This window comes from Lithobates pipiens, unplaced genomic scaffold (genome assembly GCF_037356315.1).
Source record: "Lithobates pipiens isolate NorthernLeopardFrog02 unplaced genomic scaffold, aLitPip1_a1.2 Scaffold_8, whole genome shotgun sequence".
NCBI classification, from domain to species: domain Eukaryota; kingdom Metazoa; phylum Chordata; class Amphibia; order Anura; family Ranidae; genus Lithobates; species Lithobates pipiens.
Genome location: NW_027507903.1, coordinates 575,492,214 through 575,509,599, shown reverse-complemented (window position 1 = coordinate 575,509,599; position 17,386 = coordinate 575,492,214). Strand labels below are relative to the sequence as shown.

The following is a 17,386-nucleotide window of genomic DNA, read 5'->3' as shown; positions in this document are numbered from 1 at the left end:
TGATTGCACCTGTGGCCTATATCAGGAGGTACAAAACCAACCATAGGAACATTTCCAGGGACCAATCTCAACTGTACCGCCCCACAAAATCAGCAGTGCATTCTGAGACTTGTATTCCCTCAACATTGCATGGGCTTCTATTACTCCTCCCCCCAGACACAGGCACCCACATGGCTCTGTACTTTCTATATATACTCACTGGCCCCTTTATGAGGTACACCTTGCCAGGGCCGTCTTTAATATTGATTGGACCCCGGGCAAAAATTTTCTTGGGCCCCCCCATGCAATTTCACGCTCCACCTGCTCTGAGACATAAAATAAATAGCAACTAGACTTAAAATCAGTTTGCCTATCAGATCAGGCAGCAATTGTGATTGGTTGCCAGGTTACAGCACACATTAGGGCTCACTGTTTAGTTGCTAGAGGTTACAGCAAATGATTTCTGCTTATTAATTGGTTGCTAGAGATTACTGTACAGTAATACTGGTCACTGGTTGCTAGAGGTTACAGCACATCATCTCCTCACTGCAGGAGAGCATGATATACATATGAATGCTACCTTTATTTACATATCAATGTTGCCAGCCGCAGCTTTTTACTTAATAATGCTGCCGCTATTTACATATGAATGCCGATTATTTACATGTAAACACAGGGTCAGCAGAGTCATCTGTACACAATAATAGGGCAGAGCTGGGCAGCATTAGTACCAGCACTTCACATTGAGATATCGAGACACAGCAAAGGACTAAAACTTCAAGGGACAGGGGAATTTAAATCAGGATAGTTGTCAAGTATGAGGCAGCTGCTTTGGGCCCCACAACAATGACAGGGCCCAGGCTGCCTCTTTTTCCCTGCCTTAAAGACGGCCCTGCACCTTGCTAGTACCCAGTTGGACCCACTTTTGCCTTCAGAATTGCTTTAATTATTCATAGCATAGATTCATCAAGGTTTTGGAAACATTCCTGAGAGATTTAGGTCCATATTGACATGATAGCATTACGCAGTTGCTGCAAATTTGTCGGCTGCGTATTCATGATGCAAATTTCCCATTCCATTACACCTCAAAGATGCTCTATTAGATTGAGATCTGGTGACTGTGGAGTCCATTGGAGTACAGTGAACTCATTGTCATGTTCAAGAAACCAGTGGTGAGATGATTTGATCTCTGTGACATGGTGCATTATCCTGCTGGAAGGAGCCATCAGACACTGTAGTCATAAAGAGATGAACATGGTTAGCAACAACACTCAGGTAGGCCGTGACTTATTTGGTTCAGATGGTTGTCAAGAGTGTGTGGCGGCAACCAGGTGAGGAGTACAAAGACAAGTGTGTCTTGTCTACAGTCAAGCATGGTGGTGGGAGTGTCATGGTCTGGGGCTGCATGAGTGCTGCCGGCACTGGGGAGCTACAGTTCATTGAGGGAACCATGAATGCCAGCCAACATGTACTGTGACATGCTGAAGCAGAGCATGATCCCCTCCCTTCAGAGACTGGACCGCAGGGCAGTATTCCAACATGATAACGACCCAAACACACCTCCAAGACGACCACAGCCATGCTAAAGAAGCTGAGGGTAAAGGTGATGGACTGGCCAAGCATGTCTGCAGACCTAAACCCTATTGAGTATCTGTGGGGCATCCTCAAATGGAAGGTGGAGGAGTGCAAGGTCTCTAATATCCACCAGCTCTGTGATGTCATCATGGAGGAGTTGAAGAGGACTTCACTGGCAACCTGTGAAGCTCTGGTGAACTCCATGCCCTAAAGCGTATCTCCCAGCTGTCCCTGATTTGCAACAATGCCCCTCTGTCCCTCTTTACTCCTCATTTGTCCCTTATTTTGGTCTGATTTATACAGTTGTATATAAAATGCTCCTTTTATTTTTCAAAAAGTGTTTCCCAGAGCTAAACCTTTCATCAAATTTCTAAATTGCTGCATTTGTAAATTTCAAAAGCCCATATAAGGGATTAGTAGTGGTTAAAAAAAAGCCCTTGTTTACTTTTTTTCCCCCCTGTATAATTAGACTTTAAGGGTGCGAGGCAAGGGGGTGTGTATCCTATCCCTATATATTTTTGCTAAAAGTTGTCCCTCATTCCCATCTCGAAAATTTGGGAGGTATGCCCAAGAGGGTTAAGGCAGTGCTGGAAAATAATGGTGGCCACCAGGAGCGTTGCTAGAACTACAAAAGATCTGGGGCTAGAGCCCATAGCAGTGTAGTAAAGAAAGTCATACGCTTGGGCGGGCATACACATGTATATACAGTAATATATGTGTGTGTGTATATATATCCCCAGAGAGCCCCCCCCCCTTACATCAGGGTCCTCAGAAAGCCTCCCACTTACATCAGAGTCCCCAGAGAGCCCCCCTTATACCAGTGTCCCAAGAGAGCCCCCCTTACATCAGAGTTCTCAAAGAGCCTCCTCCTTGCATCAGGGTCCTCAGAGAGCCCCCATTACATTAGGGTCCTCAGAGAGCCCCCATTACATCAGGGTCCCCAGAGAGCCTCCCCTCGGGGACCCCTGCAAAGACTCTGGGCTATGGACCCAAAAGCAACCCCCTAGCGATGCCACTGGCCACACAAAATATTGACACTTTGGGCCCAGTTTGGACATTTTCACTTAGGGGTGTACTCACTTTTGTTGCCAGCGGTTTAGACATTAATGGCTGTATGTTGAGTTATTTTGAGGGGACATCAAATTTACACTGTTATACAAGCTGTACACTCACTACTTTACATTGTAGCAAAGTGTCATTTCTTCAGTGTTGTCACATGAAAAGATAGAATAAAATATCTACAAAAATGTGAGGGGTGTACTCACTTTTGACATAAAATATATATATATATATATATATATATATATATATATATATATATGTGTGTGTGTGTAATATATATATATATATATACACACACAGCTCTGTACTTTCTCTCTCAATATCTATATCTATATCTATATATATATATATATAAAATACACACACGTCTCTCTCTCTCTCTCTATGCACACACCGATTCCAGTGTAAATAAATAAATATGAGGATGAGCTCACACTCTGCTCTCCCACCCCCTCACTCTCCTATCACTCTCCAGCCAATAGGTTGGGCGTGGACTCCAGCTCCTCAGCCAATCGGCCGCCCGAGAAAGGCGGAAGTGGGCTTATGTGGCCTAGCCCCGTTCCGCCCCCGGGCGACGTCACATCTGCTGTGCTGAGCTGACAGTGAGAAGAAACCTTCGGGGGTCCGGGGCAGAGGGGGTCATGTGACCCGGGAGCAGGTGAGCCCTCTGAGATGTGGGGGTAATGTATATGTGTGTGTGTCCCCCCCCCTCGTGTATTGGTATGATCCCCGCAGTGTGTGCCCTGAGCTCCCCTCCCACACTCTGTGTTATGATGTGGAGGTGACCATGTGTGGCCTGCACTGTCCTCTCCTCCTCTCCATACCTGGACCGGTCACGTGTCCTAGGAGAGGAGTAGAGCCTACAGCTGTATCCCTTGCATGGCCCATTCATTCCGCTCCTCTATATACTAAGGATCGGTGTGTACATGTACTATTATTATTGTTATTATACAGGATTTATAGCACACCGGCAGGTTACACAGCACTTTACACTATAAAGGGGACAGTACACTAAAATAAGAGGGCCCTGATCAGAAGAGCTTACAATCTAATCTAGTAGAACACTTTGGGAACATGCATCTCATTTTGGAACATGTGTGGCCCCCCCATTGGTTGTCACCGGTGACGAGCTCAGCCGTGTTATCTTGGTCCTATCCCGTGTGAGCGAGCCCGCCAGGACTGGGCCAATCAGAAGTGGCCGGTCCACCTTGTAGCTTCCCGTATACCTGCAGGTGGGGGATGCCTGATTGGCTCGGTCCTGGCCGGGCTCGCTCACATGGGATAGGAACTCGGCTGAGCTCCTCCCTGATTGGCAAGTTGGAAGGTGTGCTCGGCGTTACTGCTTTATGGCCCTGACCATACCAGAACGCAGTGCAGGAACAGGCACTGACCCTTTTCGATCTGCATGCGCGTGCCAATGTATTGTTAGCGGCAGCCCAAACGCAGATCACATGGTACCGCAGTACGATGTGGTGCAGTGCGTTTTTATTTATTTATTTTTTGTTTATTCCATAATGTTTTTATTTAAATTTTTCCAAATATATAAAATGACAACTCTTAAGACCCCCCCCCCCCCCCTTCACGCTGTGACCTCGTTAGTGCCGCCCATTTTAGCTCTGGTTAATCCCTGCCGCCCCAAAAGATTTGGCTGCTGAATGACCGGGGATTTTTTTGCAATTCGGCACTGCGCCGCTTTAACTGATAATTGTGCGACGCTGTACCCAAACAAGATTGATGTCCCCCTTTTTTTTCTTTTTTTTTTTTTTTTTTCCACAAAAATAGAGCTTTCTTTTGGTGGTATTTTTTTTTCTCAGTCTATGCCGATATGTATTTTTAAAATTGTATTATTTTTATTATATATATTTTATTATTATATAATATATAAAAAAAAAAAAAAATAATAATCACAATAAGCGTATATTGATTGGTCCCGTCATGCTTGTGGCTGTCAGTCTTGCTATACCTCATGGGACTTGTAGTTCTGCAACAGCTGGAGGGCCACTAAGTGCATATCCCTGTTATAGAGCCTACAAAATGTGCAGCACAGTGGTGTAGTGGTTAGCACTCTCACCTAGCAGTAAGAAGGGTCACTGGTTCAAATCCCCACCAAGACACTACCTGCCTGGAGTTTGCATGTTCTCCCTGTGCCTGCGTGGGTTTCCTCCGGGTACTCCGGTTTCCTCCCACACTCCAAAGACATGCAGGTAGGTTAATTGGCTTCTGTCCAAAATTGGCCCTAGTATATGAATGGGGACCTTGGATTGTGGGCTCCTTGAGGGTAGGGACCAATGTGAGTGTGCAATGTACAGGGATAGGGGTAGACACTCACTCAGGTTGAACTGGATGGACTGGTGTCTTTATTCAACCTTACTAACTATGAAACTATGAAAATAGGGGATAGATTCATAGCGTTTTTATAATTATTATTTTTTTACTAGTAATGTTGGCGATCTGCGATTTTTATCAGCACTGCGACATTGTGGCGGACACATTGGACAATTTTGACATGTTTTTTGGGACCAATGGCATTTATGCAGCGATCAGTGCTATAAAAATGCATTGATTACTGTATAAATGTCACTGGTAGTGAAGGGGTTAACACCGGTGGGGGGGGGGGGCAGTCAAGGGGTTAACTGTGTTCCCTGTGTGTTTCTAACTGTAGGTGGAGGGGACTGACCTAGAGGAAGTGACGGATTGTGGTTCCTAGCTAATAGAAAGTCATGATCTGTCACGCCTCTCCTCACAGAACGTGTGTGTGTACGCGCGCATTCCTGTTCTGCCTCTTGTTCCCCGCGATCGCTCATGGCCGGCGGTCATTGTGACTGTTGGCCACGAGCATTGGCGCCCTCGATGTGGCTTCGGCACGTGCCTGCTATCTTGATCCCGTGAGCCATCGTAGCTATACCTTGGCTTGAGGGATTGTGCCAACCTGCTGCAGTAAAATGGCGGCTGGCCGTCAAGCGGTTAAGTGGTGCTTTTCGGCCGCTAGCAGGGCACTTTTAAACCCAAAGAAGGGGTTAAAAACGCCTGTGTTATGGTGCTTTCCGAATCGCTTTTCAGGCGCTTTGTAAGCGCTGCCCATTCGTTCAAATGGGCAGGGCTGTTTTGTGAGCACTAAATACAGCGCTCCCAGTCCACCCCTAAGATGCTGCTTGAATGAATGGGAGGCATTTTTCAGGCGCTTAGCAGAGGCTATTTCCAGGGCTAAAGCACCTGAAACCCACCGAGTGTGAAAGGGGTCGAGGGCGAGGAGCCTTAAGAAAATAATGCCGCCTCCCACAGAGCCTGCCTATTGGGCTCCTTCCATTTGTGTGACTTGTCATGCCACTTTGGACACATTGGGGTTGATTTTACTAAAACTGGACAAAATCTGGCCCAGCTCTGCATAGAAACCAATCGGCTTCCAGGTTTTCGCTCTCATTCACACTGCTGCGGGTTATAAATTGTGCGTGTTCAGCTGAACTCGCACGGTTTCAATGCGGCAATGTGATTTGACTTTGGGGGCGATTTGTCAGACATCTGTGTGGGTTCCTGCACAAATGTCTATTCAAATCGCCCCCTGAAGTCGCCAAAAGTAGTACAGGAACTACTTTTGGGAATCGTTATGGTGCCGCTCTGATTTGAACGGTGCACTAGTCATATTAGACATGCCAAATCGGCCCAATGTGAACGTGGACTCATTGTCAAAGCTTTAACTCCTAGTGTGCCTTCCCTTTTTGACAAATGAGCTTAATTCCTGGAATTCAGCTTTAAGGCTCCACAATAAACAGAAGACAAAAAAAAGGGTAGCCTAGACCAGTGTTTCTCAACTCCAGTCCTCGAAGCTCCCCGGGGACAGGTCATGTTTTCAGGCTCTCCTTGTGGACTGGAGTTGAGAAACGCTGTCCTAGACTGAGATCAGGCACATAGCGGAGTGTAGCTCTTCTCTCCGGTTAGACCGGGATCCAGACCTCCACATATAAACATTGCACGTATTTCGATCAGTCCACCCTCCTCGCATCACTCAACAAAGCCAGAGAGAAAAGCGATTACCATAACATTCTGAGGAAGCTGTGCCTATGATCCCGGGGATCGCAGTGCATTTTGAAACGTGCAAACCTCACTATTTGTGTGGTCCAGTGCATTTTGCTGCCCATTTAAAGAAATGGATTTTGCATGAATGGGCTGTCAAAAGGCATCACGTGGGAATCTACGTGTTCCTGTGCAATCCTGGGCTGAACCGGCCCTTAAAGCAGATTTAAACTCCTTAAACATTCCTCCTCTGTTTCTCGATGGCACTGGCAGCTCCCCCCCCAGGTGCCAGTCTTGGGTAGCTTCATTGGTGGGCACAGGATGACATAACTCCTGACTCCAGGAGTCAGTCCCCCCAGTATACAGGGATAGTGTGAGTGCTGTAGGCTGTGCTGCGCATGCATGACTCAGTTTACATGCCATAGAGGACTGCGAGCAGTGTTTTTTTTTTTTTTTTTTTTTTTTTTATTGCAGAAAAGGCATTGATTTACTGAAACTGGAGAATTCAGAATCTGGTGCAGCTCTGCATGATAGCCAATCGGCTTTTAACGTCAGCTTGTTCAATTAAGCTTTGACAAAAAAAAAAACCTCGAAGCTGATTGGTTTCTATGTGGAGATGCACCAGATTTTGTACTCTCCAGTTTTAGTCAAGTGACACCACTGCACACATTTCTCATATCAGAGATCCAGGGAAAACTGGACCTTGTGCTTACAGCGAGCCAGTCGCTCCCACCCCCTTCACAGCCCAGTGCTCATGGGGGGGGGGGGGGGGGGGGGCAGTAGAGCGGAGAGACGGTGACTAACAGTCAGCAGCTCTTTACTCGGGGAGCTGTGAGGACCGAGCGATCAGCGGTGTTCAATTGCTCGGTTCTCAGTATTGAGACCCATTCACACCTGAGCGTAGTGTTTTCAGGCAGAAAGTAGTGAGATTTTGTACAGGTCAAAGGGTCCCCAATGTAAAAAGCAGAAAAACGCCCACATCTGCCTTAAAAAAAAAAAAAAAAAAAAGTTCCATAACTTGTTTGAGCTTCAGGCGCGTCTCCATAGAGAATAATTTGGTTTTTTTCCCCCCTCCAGCATTTTGTAGCTTCAAGCTACACAAGGCTCGGGTGTGAATGGGGCCTTAGAGGCGCCGGGAAACAGATGCTGCATCCACCTATGTGAGAACAATTTAAAAATAAAATGCCCCAATACTCTTCTTTTAAGCAACAATCAGAAAGTTTTCTTATTCAATCAATCTTCCTCTATTCCCCAATGGAGTTTCAAGCGAATTGATCCGTCCCATTTCATCTCATGTCTATGGATTCAGCAGCAACGCCTTATAAAATGATTTTAATATGTTGGCTTTTATAGCTTCTGTTTTTATCAATTTTAATTATAGTTTTATGTTTTGTTTTGTTTTGTTTTTTTCTCCTATTTCCTTGTTACTATAAAAAGATTCTGACGTAAAAGCTTTGCCATGATGATCCTGCTTGGAATGATCAGCCTATGAATGTATTACACTAGCATGATTGTCCTAATTACTGTTCTCTATACTAAGCATGCGTGCTTTGTTATTACGTTTTGGAGTTGCACGTTCTTCATGCTCCGTTGCCTTTTCCAAGTATGAATATACAGTATGTTTCATGTTTTTACTTTCATTATTTTGCAAAGGATTATGTGGTTACTGGTTTTACTTTCATTATTATTTTGTTTATGATGATGAGGATTTGTTCTCACATGTACAGGAGGATAATTGTCTGAAATCAGTTTGGGAATCGGCTTTTATTTTGTCTTTTGGATCCTCCACCCATCCCTGTTGCGCTCCACATCTATACATTGTTTCGCTTTGAAAAAAAATCAATGTTACCGGTCTTGATTCTCAAAACCTCAAACTTTTTTTTTTATTATTATGAATATATAATCTCTCCCTCTCCTCCTATATCTGTGCCCGAGTGTTCGTGGGAGCCCGTGGGGGGGGGGGGGGGGGGGGCACGCTAGTGGCCGTTTGTTACCAATGTAACATGCAGGCGATTCGCGCAGCCGAGCCATGTTGCCGCAGTACAACTGCGGAGGCTGGTCGGCAAGCGGTTAAATAATTATTTTTATTAGTCTTATGTAGTAATCAAATTTTCTGAGATACTGAATTCTGGGTTTTACTAGCTGTAAGCCATAATCGTCATAATTAAAAGAAAGAAATGCGTGAAATGTATTACTGTGTGTAACGCATCTACAGAATAAATTTCAATTTCTGAATTATTGAAATTAACGTTTTGATATTTTATTAGCTGCGCCTGTATTTAGCTAAACTTTTATACCTTATTTGTTTACTATTTTGTGCCTGTTTTATTTGTTTTTTTATTATCAAACTTAAACACGAACATTGTAACCTTTGTTAAAATGTTTTTTATTTTCCAGTAGCCTCTTAGCCTACCTTAGACTGTATGATTCACTGTTTCTCTGCACTATGTAATCCTCTAATAAATTTAGAACAATGACCATCCTTAATAATAAAAAAAATGTTCCCTTTATCCACATAGAGCTGACAGTGTCCTGGCATCTGACGGGGTGTCTAGGAGGATGTTTGTCCTCCCTCTCCAGAATGTTATCTTAGGCTGGGTTCCCATCTATGCAATATGGGAATGCACCCAAAATTCGGAATGTTTTTACAATGCACAAAAAGTGCATTCTTTTAGTAGACAGGTAGCCGTGCCATTAAGTCTTAAAGCGGTGGTAAAGCCTGCTTTGTGATTCTTGCCTTCAGGTAAGCCTATAATAAGACTTGCCTTTAGGTAACATGAATATCTCCTAAATGTGCCCCGTTGTTAGGAGCTATTCACCCTGGATGCAGCAACCTGACCTTACCAGCGCATGCGCTCTGAGTATTCCGGACCTTTAGAGCTTTGTGTCGAAACCGAGGGCTCCCATGCGCATGCGTCATCGCGGCTCCAGTGAGTCACCGTGTTGGAGCCTGCAAACCTGGAAGAAAGGCCAGGCGAAAATGTCAGCTATCTCAGTGGTGACCGCACGCCGCTGGAGGTCTTTATTCTAAGTATGTGCATACTAGCACATTATGCCGTTGTCTTACAGGTGTTTTTTACTCTGCTGCAGTTTATTACCACTTTAAAGGGGTTGTAAAGGTTCGTTTTTTTTTATTTTCTACATAGGTTCCTCTAAGCTAGTGCATTGTTGGTTCACTTACCTTTTTTCCTTCGATTTCCCTTCTAAATGTTTTTTTTCTTTGTCTGAATATCTCACTTCCTGTTTCTCCTCAGTAAACTTCTCACCATCATCCCAGCTGGTGGTTAGTCAGCCAGAACAGCTTACTGAACAGCTTACTGAGGAGGAACAGGAAGTGAGAAATTCAGACAAAGAAAAAAAACATTTATAAGGGAAATCGAAGGAAAAGGTAAGTGAACCAACAATGCACTAGCTTATAGGAACCTATTTAGAAAATAAAAAACGAACCTTTACAACCCCTTTAAGACCCCTTTCACAGTTAGGCGCTTTCATGCAAAGAAAAGCTCACAAAAACCTATTTACATTAAAATCAAATAATGCTTACACACTGGGACAGTGAGCTGGCAGGGCCATGAGAAAACTCCCCTCTCCGTTCCAATGAATGGAAAGCGCTCAGTGTTTTACTGGCAGTTTAGAAGCGTCTCAGTGTGAAAGGGGTCTAATGGCACCCCAACATCTCATACTAATGTGCGCTCCAACTGTATGGAAACAAAAAAAATAATAAAAAAAAACACAATGGGTCATGCACTTCTTTTGTTCAATTTTCACGCATAGGGCAGCCTTTTAAAATCAATGGCCTCATTAACACGGATGTATTTTATCTGTTACAATTGGGCAAAGGGGAATCTATACCTGCACAGAAAGCACAGGTGTTCCATGCATCTGGGTGCAAACAGACCCATTGTTGTGGGGACACAGCTGCGGGTCCCAATTCAACAGCCACCTGAGTGTGTGTGTCCTTAAGTGCAGACAGTGTGAATACCTGTGCATCCTGTGTGGGAAATGACGGCCCTTTGCACAGGTGTATGGAGAGGTATACCTGTGTAAATGAGACCTGATTTGTGACCTGCAAAATTGTGCGCACGCTGTTGCACCTGCATAGTTGTAAAGTAGGCCTTAGGCTTGTTTGGGTGTGATGCATATGATCTGTTTTAATAAATTCTTTACAAACCTGTTGCACCACTAAAATGGCTCTTGTGTCAATTTTATGCCACAAGCAAATATCAAATTCAGCATCATATGTTTTTTTGCATAACTTTTTATTTATTTTTTGACCTCCGGCGTAATGGGTCGTTCTTCCCGCTGACCTCCGGCGTAATGGGTCGTTCTTCCCGCTGACCTCCGGCGTAATGGGTCGTTCTTCCCGCTGACCTCCGGCGTAATGGGTCTTTATTATACAGGATTTATGTAGTGCCAACAGTTTGCGCAGCACTTTTGCAATGTAAAGGAAGACAATGCACCAACAGTACAATTCAAAACGAGGGTTAGAGGAGCCCTGCTCCTGTGAGCCTACAATCTCTAAGAGGGAGGGGCTGGTGAAAAAAAAGGTAGGGACTGTGAGGGATGAACTGATAAGGAGAGTGGAAGATTCGGTTGTTAGCTGGCAGCAGGATTGGCCTCCCTGAGTTTTTCAGGGGTTGCCTAAAAGTGGACAGAGTAGGACATAACCGGACAGATTGGGTAGTGAGTTCCAGAGGATGGGAGAGGATCTGGAGAAGTCCTAGAGATGAGCATGGGAGGAGGAGACAAGAGAGCTTGAGAGTGGAAGGTCTTGAGAGTGGAAGGCTGTTTGGGTGATATACGGAGCTTGGTGATGTAGCTTGGGGCAGAATTGTGAATAGCTTTGACTGTATTTGCTAAGAGTGTTTGTTTTAGTTTTTTATTTTATTAGTTGGGCAATGGGAAGCCAGTGGTGGGACTGGCAGGGAGGAGTGGTGGACACTGAACGGGAAATAAGGTTTCAAGGGTTGGGTTAACTGCACTAGAATCCTAAGGGTTGTTTGAATGATGGCTTTGTGTTGTTAATATTATATAACAAGTATAATGAATCAGGGAGGGGGGGGCAGCATTTGAATACTGGGCAGACAGTTTCTGCACACCAAAGGATTTTACAAAATCACCATGGATATGGGTGATTTAGGAACTGAAGCGCCGCACTGTAATTTTCAAAATTGGTTTATCCCAGACATAAATTGTATACAAAAACCAGAACATTTCAGGGGCTCTACACTGCTCCCTTACTCAGGGCTTGGAGATGTAGAAAAACATTTTTTATGCAGACTCATGCAATTGTGGGATTTTTATACAATTGGCAAATTGACACAGAAAAGACCAGCAGTAGACAAACCAATTCTGATCATCATAGCCTGTACCAGATGGGCACAGGCCCCGGTGATAAGCCTTGTTGATAATCAAAGAGGGGCTGACATACCTCCAGTAAGTTCAGTAAAATGTAGGCTCTGTCTACAGTAAAAGTGATGGCCAACTAGGAAAGCTTATAGTTTATCTCCAGGTATGTTCTGTTTTGGGAACTTGCTTTTTTTATTTTTTGACATACACTGTCGCAAAAAAAGCTTGTTTTGTTTAAAGAATACCCTCTGTTGGAGAGGATTGTATTCCTTAAACAAAGTTACAAGGTGTTCTATGAATGGGAGCAGTGCTGAATAAGTGCCTCCTGCAGTTAGTGTGCAGAGGAGAAGATGCTTGGCACAAGACATGGAAGATCACTGTAGTAGCACTGACTACTACAGTCATTGTCCCCAGCGGACCCTCCGGTATGGGATATCCATGCTTACATTGTGCCAAGCTGGACCAATGTAACTCTGCGATAAAGATCATACCTGGAGTTCCGCTTTAAACCTCTTTTGGGGAAAAGTTAGACTGGAAGTAAACATGGACTGCCATTGCTTACACCCTAAGTTTACCTAAAATAAAAATAAAAATGCATAATGGACATTACTTATACTTTTTTTATTTTTTTATTTTTTTTTTGGAATACTTGCCTTCAGAGATGTGTCCCTTAATTTGTGGTGTCCTCCTCCTCCTTTCATCAAAATATTCCTCTTCCGACTTTGCCTGCCCTTTCCACCCAGCTCCTCCATTCATAGAAGCCTTACTACATCTTCCATGAAAGAAACGTTATCTATGAATGGAGGGCAAGCTGTGGACTGCCCCCCCCCCCATAGATCGTGGGCAGGTGGCACTCTTGATGAGACCCTTGAATCTATTCACCACCACAATGGATTTGAAATTAAACAAACAAGATGTGCTTTAACTGCAGACTTTCAGCTTTAATTTGAGGGTATTTACATCCAAATCAGGTAAGCTGTGTAGAAATTATAACAGTTTGTATATGTGCCTCCCACTTTTTAAGGGACCAAAAGTTAATGGGACAGATTAACAATCATCCATCCAACTTTCACTTTTTAATACTTGGTTGCAAATCCTTTGCAGTCCCTTACGGCTTGAAGTCTGGAATGCATAAACCTAACCAGACGCTGGTTTTCATCCCTGGTGATGCTCTGCCAGGCCTCTACTGCAACTGTCTTTAGTTCCTGCTTGTTCTTGGGGCATTTTCCCTTCAGTTATGTCTTCAGAAAGTGAAATGCATGCTCAATCGGATTCAGATCAGGCCATTGCATAACATTCCACTTCTTTCCCTTTAAACTCTTTGGTTGCTTTCGCAGTATGCTTCAGGTCATTGTCCATCTGCACGTAGATACAATAGGGAGATTGGGACTTTAAAGTGGTTGTAAACCCTTACAAACCACTATGACCTACAGGTAAGCCTAGATTAAGGCTTACCTGTAGGTCCAAGCAATATCTCCTAAACCTATATGGTTTAGGAGATATTTGCCCGAAAACGGGCACCACTGTCTAGACAGCGGCGCGCAGGCGCACTGAACGCGGCAGTTCCAAAAATGGAGCTGCCGCATTTGTCGACTCCCGTGCGCATGCGCGGGAGTGACGTCATCGCGGCTTCGCCGAATGACAGTGGCGGAGCTGCGAGATGTCACCAGCAAGATGGATGCGGCGGACTACAGGGGACAGCGGTGACATCGCTGGCTCCTGTGTCAGGTAAGTGACACATAATGGGCTACTATGCGATGCATAGTAGTCCATTATGCTTTACCTTTGCAGGGAAAAAAAGAGGAAGTAAACTCATCAGGGTTTACTTCCTCTTTAAATGAAGCACTTGGTTAGTGGAGGTAAATGTTTAAGTTTCACCATGGAATGTTTATTAATTGTAAAATATACAGACAAGAAAAAGTATTAATTTCATATGCATGTAAGAACGTGCACATGGCATAAGCTTAGTAAAAAAGTACATATACAGTAACGCATGATTCTAAAAATGAATAAATAAAATAGTATAACAATAGTTTCAGGGTAATAATATCAATGACAACATGCCTGATAGACAAATGTACCCACATGGTAAGTATGCATCCAGTAAATAGAGAAAAGTTTCTTATATAATTGAAAAAATCAAATAGACTAAGCATGGTTCCAGATGAAATGTAGCTGGGGCATCAAATCGAAGCTCGACGCGCTTTGTGGATGTTTTTGTGGAGGTTTCTCCACTCATCAGGAGCTGATGCGACCATAAAGGAATGTATATAGAAAAGTAATGAACCATACTAACCATGTATGAGAAAGTATATGGGTGAATAAACATTTAATGCATATAGATGGTTGTAGCCAAATACACTCACCAACTCGGACAGCGAGTGCAATGCACAGTGGTGGGTGCCAAGTGGGCCAGGAGCACAATCTCTCCATGGGAGTTGAGGCGGCATATGTAGGGGATGCAACATCGGGCAGAGTGAAGAAGTATGAAAATGAGACAGCGTGTCTTCAAAATAAAAAATAAAATCTAATATAATATCCACGAGGAATGATAGTATAAATAATGAATGGTTCAATGATATCAGCGTCTAAAGGTGAATGGCATTTTAATTAGATATCCAAATTTCCAAAAAGAAAGTAAGTGTCACCAAAATTGAGTGCAGAGTTGGAGGTGAAAGAAAAAATAAAATATAAAAAAGTACAAAAGACAAAAAAATAGCAAAACAAGATCACCAATGAGCGAAAAGGAGAATCTGAAACATAAAGAAGTGTGTAAGAAAAGAAAAAGGGAAAAAAAACATCACCCAAAACAGCGAACCCGAAGAGGCACCAGCACACCATATGGCTGGTGTGCATTGACCCTAGGTAGAGACTAGCCATAAACACAGCTAGCTCCAAGTGGGGGGGGGGGGGGGGTTGTGTTTAAATATGCCGCCAATGCCACGTGTGTGAGATAATGGAGGAGGACTGCACCTGAGCTGAGTGGGCACTCGGCAACAGGTGCGGGAAGGCTCCTCCATGGAGACACGGAGAACCCAAACACTAAACGTCGGCGCAGTGATGTCAGAACTGACGTCACGCGCACGACGTAGGGTGCGTGGCGCCCGATGTGGAGGGGCGTCTGCCCTAACCTCCCAATCACAGGTGAAAGGGGAGGACCCACTGGTGCATCGCAGCTCCCGCAGGAAGAAGATAACCCAGCGCCACCCTGATGCCCAATCCATCACACAGAGTACAACACCGGCCAGATTGGGAGTGCACTGTGAAGCGCTGTCCAATGAGTTCTGAAGCATTTTGCTGAATATGAGCAGATAATATTGCCCGAAACACTTGAGAATTCAGCCTGCTTTTGTCAGCAGTCACATCATCAATAAATACAAGAGAACCAGTTCCACTGGCAGCCATACATGCCCACGCCATGACACTACCACCACCATGCTTCACTGATGAGGTGGTATGCTTTGGATCAATGAGCAGTTCTTTCCTGCTCCATACTCTTCTCATCACTCTGGTACAAGTTGATCTTGGTCTCATCTGTCCATAGGATGTTGTTCCAGAACTGGGAAGGCTTTTTTAGATGTTTGGCAAACTCTAATCTGGTCTTCCTGTTTTTGAAGCTCACCAATGGTTTACATCTTGTGGTGAACCCTCTGTATTCACTCTAAAGTCTTCCCTTGATGACTTTGACACACATACACCTACGTCCTGGAGAGTGTTCTTGATCTGGCTAACTGTTGTGAAGGGGGTTTTCTTCACCAGGGAAAGAATTCTTTGGTCATCCACCACAGTTGTTTACCGTGGTCTTCCAGGTCTTTTTTTTTTTTTTTGTTGAGCTCACCGGTGCGTTCTTTCTTTTTAAGGATGTTCCAAACAGTTGATTTGGCCACACCTAATGTCTTTGCTATCTCTGTGATGGGTTTGTTTTGTTTTTCCAGCCTAATAGAATTATTAAAAAAAAAAAAAAAATAAAAAAAAAAAAATAGAAATAATATAACCATTTTCCAAAATTCAAATAGAATCAATTTGAATAGAGTAGAAAATAACACAATATAGGAAGAAAAACAGACTAGATTAGAATAGGAATATGGTTATATTCAATCAATTCTATTCATATTGATTCTATTTGAATTTTGGGAAATGGTTATTCTTTCCATTAAATTTTTCATTTTTTTTTATTTTTTTTTCTATTTATTTTTCTTATGCATTTGAAATAAAATGTATATTCTATTTGAAATTCGAGTTTCAGAAAATGGTTATATTCTTGCTATGTTATTCTATTTGTTTCTATTATATTCTAGTCTATCCTGTTTTATTTTCTATTCTATTCTCTATGGATTAGTTTAAATTTGGTACTATTGTAATTCGGATACATCCGAAAACGAAAAGAACCGCACATGTCTAGTGCAATGTCTTCCTAATCGAGGCTTGCGCAGTACAATTTATGTGAAATTGTGGACAAGCAGGATTTTTATTTTAATTATTTTTTTTTTTTCCCCCCCCATTCGAGGCTAGGAAGGATTTATAATGCAGACGAGACATACTTTGTCTTTTCTGAATTAAAGGAGAAGGATGGGCAAAGCTTTTTGGCCCTACTGCTATGGATTGCAGTAGTACAGTTTGTGCTGCACTGCTGTGATTCACGTTGAGCCTACAGTGGGCTAAAGTCTGCTGTCGGTTGATGTCCCTCAGCTGACCCAGGCCCTGGGAAGATCCTGACTTTAAAGTCCGGATCCACTCAGGTGCCCGACCGGCAGCTGGCTTAGCCTCTCGGCATGCTGCTGGAAGACTGAGCCAGCTGCTGCAGCAAGCACTGGGATCTCTGCTCACTGAGAACTGAGTGATCAGTGATCTTTGATTGCTCAGTTCTCAGTCTTCGAAGCAGTGGAGGACAGATGCTGCATCCACGCGGTTGAGTATATCTCTATTTTTTTATTTATTTTTCTTAAGAACGCCATATTTTTCTTTACTATACCTCCTTTACCTGCCTGTTCCCACTGTACATTAAGCTGTGTATGTGCAGCTCAGTGTACAATTTTAGCGATGCGAAGTTGACTGAACTCCTGAGCAGGAGTCACTCGGTTCTCAGAAATGTGTACTAAATTTTTTTTTTTTTTTTTTTTTTTTGTATGTTGTGTGGACTGGAAGAACGTAGCCAACAAATATCAGGGTTCCTCCAATGTGACTGCAAAAGTAGAAATATACTTTAACTGCTTCCGGACCTCCCACTGTCATTATACATCGACACATTGATGGCATAACCCCAGTTTATTCTTAAACGGCGGCTGGTCAACTTTCAGATAAAAGTGGTCTCTGTGGTTGATTCGCTGCAAGATCGCTGGCGGCGGGAGAAGTGGCCAAAACCCACCCCCCCCCCCCCGCGCGCTCCAGTCGTCTCAGCTGCTTATCAAAG

General features: G+C 43.7%; 1 protein-coding gene across 1 annotated transcript in view; it reads left to right on the top strand.

The window, feature by feature from the left end:
* Positions 1–3,213: 3,213 nt before the first annotated feature.
* Positions 3,214–17,386, top strand: part of TYK2 (tyrosine kinase 2) — a 114,061-nt gene continuing 99,888 nt past the window's right edge. The window contains 2 exon segments of the mRNA XM_077470212.1: positions 3,214–3,274; positions 9,882–10,015. The gene's annotated coding sequence lies outside the window, so the exon portion shown is untranslated.